The 7,138-nt window shown below is 34.0% G+C and overlaps 1 long non-coding RNA gene across 1 annotated transcript; it reads right to left on the reverse strand.

Annotated features, from left to right (window-relative positions):
* Window positions 1-5,059: 5,059 nt before the first annotated feature.
* Window positions 5,060-6,846, reverse strand: LOC144856494 (uncharacterized). The gene is made up of 3 exons (XR_013614926.1): window positions 6,516-6,846; window positions 5,656-5,721; window positions 5,060-5,121 (listed from the first exon to the last, which is right to left on the reverse strand). It is a non-coding gene; the product is annotated as an uncharacterized LOC144856494 (long non-coding RNA).
* Between the last annotated feature and the right edge of the window lie 292 nt (window positions 6,847-7,138).

Consider the following 7,138-nt stretch of genomic DNA (forward strand, 5'->3'; position numbering starts at 1 on the left):
GTAGGGGAAATAGGTTTTTTTAAACAAAATGGCCGCCAATGTCGAAAATGCCTAAAAAGGACAAAAAAACATAAATAGTAGATCTAATTACCACTTTATAGCGGTTTTTACAATGGTTTTTATATTTCTTTACAGTTTCGAAGATCTGAACTACAATATACACATTATTTTAAGTGTTGTTAATTAGAAAATGGCCGCAAAACAAATGTTTAAGTATCTAGATATATCCCTATTGTTATAATATATAAAACGCAGTCTTTCCTATGCTTAATGCATAGGATTACGGTGTCTAATAATAAATCAGTTCATTTACATTTGTACTGTTATAACAATTATTACAAAATTGGTGGTGCCAGTGGGGAGGGGTATAGGGATGGGAGATCATATGGGAAGGGTGAGGGAGTCTGTCCGGCCCCCTAATCCCCCATCCCCTCTCCCCAATTGGCTATTTTCGGGAGTATATGTAGACAATATGATATTTCCTAATATAAAACAATAACCCATTGAGTGCTGTGTCAAAGATTTTCATTTGTAAAAGTGACTAAAACTACCCTTTACTGGTATAATATTGTCGGATCTTTTGGGTGCGCTCCCATTGATGGCCCAGCCAATTGACGCTAGCTGCGCTCTCTCCAACCCCCCCCCCCCCCTCCCCTCCCCCCGGGAAAATCCTTGAGCCATCACTGGACTACAATCTATTACCGTATTTATTCGGATAAACGCTACATTTAGAAAAATCGAATAAACACCCCCCCCCCCCCCCCATTAAGACATCATTTTGAATAACCTACACCACCGCACCCCCTCCCCCCGCCTCCATCGGACATCATTTTGAATTTATTTCGTTGAATGTACGCCCCGCCACATGCATATTATACATAATATTGTGTTTTAACACATCTCTATTTGTAATAGAATTCACTGAATGATATGATGGTGTTGTATTTGTTCATATCTAAAGGGTGTATTTATTTGATTATACATGTTACCACATTACACCCACAAAAATAAACGCCTCTCCGAATAAACTCCTCACGACGATTACATGCCCCCACTACCCTCCTTAAAAATCAACCACCAAGGGCATTTATTCAAATAAATGCGGTAATTTCACTTTCATCTTGTCAGTATCTCATCCTCCATCTATTGGTGGGGAATTGAGCATGTGCTGATGCCGTGGCATTCTTAAAAAATAGTGGAGCAGCAGCCCAAACCATATTTTCTGCAACTGCAATTCATTTTACTACAACCTTATTTACAGGTACATCTAATCAACTTTAATAGTTTCTCTGGTGCTGGTAGTAAATTTGTCATCAATACTTTCCATCCCTAGTCTGTGGGTTGAAGAGTATTTCCTATCCACTGCTATACCTGGTAATAAAGACTCACGAAATGAAATTTTGCAGCAAGGGAATAGATTTGCTTTTTGCAACTTTCTCAAAGAAAAGTAGGCTGTCTAAAGTCTCCATTGACTTCCCTCCATATATAGCTACCAATGCCAAATTCCTGATGCAATATTTTCTTTTTTTTTGGAAACTGTTTGGTTTACAGAATTTGACATACAACTCCAACTGTGATGTGATGATTTTTAAGACCAACACCTTTTCCTAAACCAAATTTACTTACGGCCCATAATTATAGCCATTAAACACAAGAGTTTACTTTGCCTTCACATAACATGGTACATAATAAATGTCTTGAAATGTTGCTGTTTCGGGCCAAGAGGTTGATGTAGCAGTGCTCCCCCATTGATAACATACAGTGGGCAGTGAGATGAAGGTTTCTGAGTAGTCTAGCAGTGTGTATGGTTACTCCATGGTATGGAGTAAATGGAGTAAAAGAGGGTTGCAGGAAAAGTACAAGGTTCTTTTTAAACAAATGATGCATTGTGTATGACTGTCTCACATAGCCATCAATGATGAAATAGTATATGTGAGGGAATGTGCACTGCTTCTCTATTGATGAATATGGTTGATTTTGACCCATGTGTAATAATATGTTCTTTCCTCTTAAATTAATATTGTGTCACGGTTGCTTCATTCATTGATTTAATACCGTATGTTCTCGATGGGGAGCACTGTGAATGCATGTAAAGTCTTTCCTTGTTGTGAAGCTCTCTAAAAATTAATTTGCTTTTTATACATGGAATCCAGGGATGTGATGCTACATCCCATCTATTTGGTAAAAAAAAAGGTGTTAGTCTTAAAAAGTCATAACACCTGGGCAGTAGTATGCTTACAAACTCTGTAAAACCAAACGTCTCCAAAAAAAAAGAAACCATCGCATCAGAGGAATTGGCATTGGTAGCGCTATGGAGGAATACGTTCTGGGAGAAAGTAGCAAAAAGCAAAACAGCACTTGAAATAAAGTCTATTCCCCCCAACAACAAATGCTGCAAAATGTCATTTCCTGCGTGTATATTACCATGGTACAGCAGACAGACTGGGGGATGGAAAGTTACAAATGGCGTGATGTGTCCATTGATGACAAATTTACCACCAGTTACCACTGTTTGTGACGAATACCACGGCATCAGCACATGCTTAATTCCTACCTATAGAGAGAGGATGATAACTGGACAATGAAAATGAATGGATTAATAGATTGTAAGATTGTATAATTCTATTGTAAATGAACTGTTTTATTAGACACCGTAGTCCTCCATTATAATGCATAGGACTACGTTGTCTATTATTATAACCGTGGTGATATCTTGATACTTAAATGTGTGTTTTTGCTGCTAAATAGCACTTAAATTAATATGTATATTGCAGTTTAAATGTTTGACACTAAAGAAATATAAAAAGCATTATAAAAACTGCTATCAAAGTGGTAATTAGATATACAATATATGTTTTTTGTTCATTTTTAGACATTTTTCACCATTGGCGGCCATTTTGTTTAAAAAAACCTATTTCCCCTACCTGGATTTTTCTAGACTTTTAGTATGTTCATATAGGGACCTTATAGAAATGCATTGTGGTGAAAAAAATTCTGTTGCAATTTTTTCAACCTTTTACTGATTCTGAGCATATCTTTCCTGTACTAATATGTGCCTAGAGTGTGACGCCGCGCGAGTGGTTGAATCTTGTTCAACTTTCGCGACATTTGCAACTTTTATAACTACACTTTAAATTAATTTAATCAATTTCGTCATAAATATTATAAAACCATTTTTATACTATTTGTTAGAAAATAAGTTTTTTAATTACCGATTTTTTTGGAAATAATAAGTAATTAAGCATAACACCGAGTTTACAAAATTATTTACACCCGGAAGTTTTAAAAATTAACATCGATCGGCCTAGCAAATGTAAACAATGGAAAGTTTGAAAAAATGCTTGTTAAATTGTACACTTTTTGTTTTTATTCGTAATTTTCATAAATACTTGGAAAATCTAGGTAAAAGTTTGATTATATATGCTTACATGAGACATTGAATTGTTAGGAGGTGACGGTGAAAATCTCAAGAAAATTTCATTGAAAAACTCGACTGTTTTGTTAAATGCGAAACAGCGTATTTGGCGAGAGGTCGATGAACGCGGCTGATACCCGCTCGCTAGGCTGTACGCAACTAGGCCTAGGTTGTAGCTAGGCCTAGTTGGTATGTATAAGTAGTGTAATCATGCTATACATCATTTTAATTTACAATAGATTAAATAATAAGCTTAATTATTATCATTGTATTTATTTCAACTGAATATAATTCATCATAAATGTAAAAATTTAGTAAAACTACTAACTACCAGGCCTAGGCCCTTAAAATTAAAGCCTATACAAAAATACTCAAACTACTGTATGATAAATATAATATAAAATTAAAGGTTGGTAAAATTAACATTTCTTTTCTTTTTTGTAGGCAACACAGTTTCACGAAAGGCTTTACGTTCTACTTGCTTTTGTTGTGGAACAAAATTTAAAGAAAAGGATAAAAAATACAATTTAAAAAATATGAAAAGCCATCACAAATTTGCACTAAATCTAACAAATGTAAAATCACTACCTATATACATTTGTACAACCTGCCATTCATGAATTTGCAATGGATACTGTATACTACCACGCTAACATTTAAATTAACAGGGCATGGACAAAATTGCTAGGCATGCTACAACTATGACCTGGGCCAAAACTACATTCACAAGTGAAAGAACACACTGGCGTTTAAGGGAACAGTTTTTTGTCTGGTACAGCTGCTCCATAATCTTCTTTTCTTCCTTATATCTTCACTCTTTTTGAAAGTTTATAGTATACTAACAAATTTAATTAAATGAACATACCTCATAATCAAATAACTGTTTTAACGTCCTAATTTATATGCATAGTTTAAAAACCGCCAACTTTCAATTAAGATTACATCATACATTGTACCATGGAGGTATAAAATATTTTATTTATTTTATACCTCCATGATTGTACATTTCTATTCAACAAAATTGTCAGAACTTTTTATTATTTAAATGTCTAAGATAGTCAGGTCTCGGGTCCATTCTACAGTCACCACAGATTGACTTTTTCATCACAAAATTTCTGAAATTATAAAATATATTAATGTGTAAATTAAGTATTTTTAGCAAAATACAGGCATATTGCACCAGGTGTAATACAGCCTAAGCTGCATATGCTTGAGCACCATGCTATTGCATTCATGAGAGAATGGAAGGTGGTCTCTGAGCAAGGCAGGGAGCTAATACATGCCAAACTCAACCGTCACAAAACAGCAGTGTGGATTAGAGTCAAACTTAGACTCATCTGACTTTCACATCTCCAATGATACAAAATGAAATAATAAAACCCAACAAATGCAAAAAAGCCAACGAAGAATTCATTAACCTTAATGATCATAAAATATTGTACATTTTTAAATGTTAAAGGAATATTGCATTGTATTGATTTCCTTTTAACAATGCCTAATGATAATGAATATGTAAAAGTAATACTAGAGTATGTCTATATTTCAATTACTAACTAATTACTATTGATTGATAGTACTACTGCTGTACTGTACAATTTAATATTTGCTAGTTCTTGAACAGTAAAATAAACTTGCCTATATAGATGGTAGGTATTGGTCCAAATCTGTTTAAAATGATTTTTCCACTTCGGGTTGCCGCTATGTACCTAAAAAATAGTAAAACATTATTATAAGAATTACTTAAAATTAGCTTATTAAATTTAATATGGTTGCATATATACTAATTTGAATATGCAGTGATAAGCAAAAACGAATGTTAAAATTCGTTATTTATAATATTACATACAGGGTAGGGGTATATGCCCTATGTCATTGCATAGGGTATATATAATCAGGTATTCTCATAATAAACATTATTTAAATAAATACTGTAAATATATTAAAACTAAAATTAATAATAATTAAATAATAATAGGCGTAGAGCCTAGACCTAATTAGGTAGTCTACTTATACCTAGCCTATTGCTCTAGGCTAGGCTAAATAAGCTGGAAAGCTGCTTCTCTGTAGGCTGCTAGTGCTAGAGAGCACAGGTTTAGCTAGTATATTAAAATAAAAATAGGGCCTATAATAGGCCTAGCCTACCCAGCCAGTGGTAGTGATTGATTGTTAATATTACAAATTAATAGCATGGTAAACACAATTTAATATTTGCTACTTCTTGAACAGCAAAATAATCTTACCTATCTAGATGGTAGGTATGGTTCAAATCTGCTTAGCCACTTCAGGTTGCTGCTCTATATATGTACCTACAATAGTATAACATTAATAATTATTATAACAATTTTATAAAATTAACTTAACTTATTAAATTTAATATGATTGCATACTAATTTGAATATGCATTGATGAGCAAAACCAAATGTTAATATGATGCTTGTCATTATTTATATTGTAATTCATACAGGGTAGGCCTATAATATTCCCTATGTCATTGCATACATAGGGTATATATATATATATATATAATCCTCATAATATTAAATTTACAGTTTTTGTAATGAATACTGTAAATTTATTAAACTAAAATTAATTATAATGATTTAATAATATTAATAACATATAAGCCTAGGCGTAGATCCTGGGCCTAATTTTAATTAGGTAGCCTACTAATACCTACTAGGCTAGTAGGCTAGCCTACTCAAAGGCCAGGCTAACTAAGCCGGAAAGCTGCTTCTCTGTAGTAGGCTGCTAGAGAGCACAGGTCTAGCTAGGGCGTAGGCCTAGTATTAAAATAAAAATAGGGCCTATAATATTGGTATATGCCTACCCTACCCAGCCAGGCCTAAATAATTAAAATAATGTAACATTTCCAAACTCATTTGGGTCAGCTGTCACATGAAAGGCAGTGTTGCAACTAGAGTAGACACAAGCCTAAGCCTAAAAATGACACAATTTGAAACGGCCATAGCTCAAAAATTCAACCATCACCTCTCGACCATTACTATGTTATAACATTCACAGATAACTAAATTATCATGCAGTACCAAAGAATTAGAGTGAAAATTACATTTTTTAAAGATACGGACAAACAAACATGTACCTAATTTGGAAATATCACTCACGTGCGTTAATTGGTCTATGCTTGTAATTTATGGTCCACCCTTCCATTAATTTTCAGCGTTGCATTCCTTGTTAAAAACAAAAACAACAACTTGCTTGTTTCATCCAGGGACTCTTTAATGAATATTCATATTTTTAGCGACCCTTTATTTTTTTATCTCATTCTCATTGGCTGTTTAAAACATGTCTTTAAATGACGATTGACTCCACTCTGCACACGTGGATTTGTAAGTAATTGTTTATGTATTCTTACTCCAGCGATACGACTTGTAACGTTGAGGGCGCATGACTTAATTCGTATGTTTGAAACAGCTGTGAGAAGATGCTGTATAGCAGACAATGTTGAATTTAGAAACCATGCCATTCTTTAAGTAACTACACCACTACTATCATGGTAACTACACACCCGGAGACTGTTCAGCTGTTCAACTCCGCTGTTTTGAACTCCGGAGTTGCTTGATTTTACCTTTCACACCAAAACACCGGGGCGTCAACTCCGGAGTGTTTCCGGAGTTTTGCTTATTTGGTGTGAAAAGGGTATAAAACATTGTTATGAGGTCATTCAATTTTAATCCAGTAAAAAATAAGTCAAAATTAGGGTGA

The sequence above is a fragment of the Antedon bifida genome, chromosome 11 (assembly GCF_963402885.1).
Source record: "Antedon bifida chromosome 11, ecAntBifi1.1, whole genome shotgun sequence".
Lineage (NCBI taxonomy): Eukaryota > Metazoa > Echinodermata > Crinoidea > Comatulida > Antedonidae > Antedon > Antedon bifida.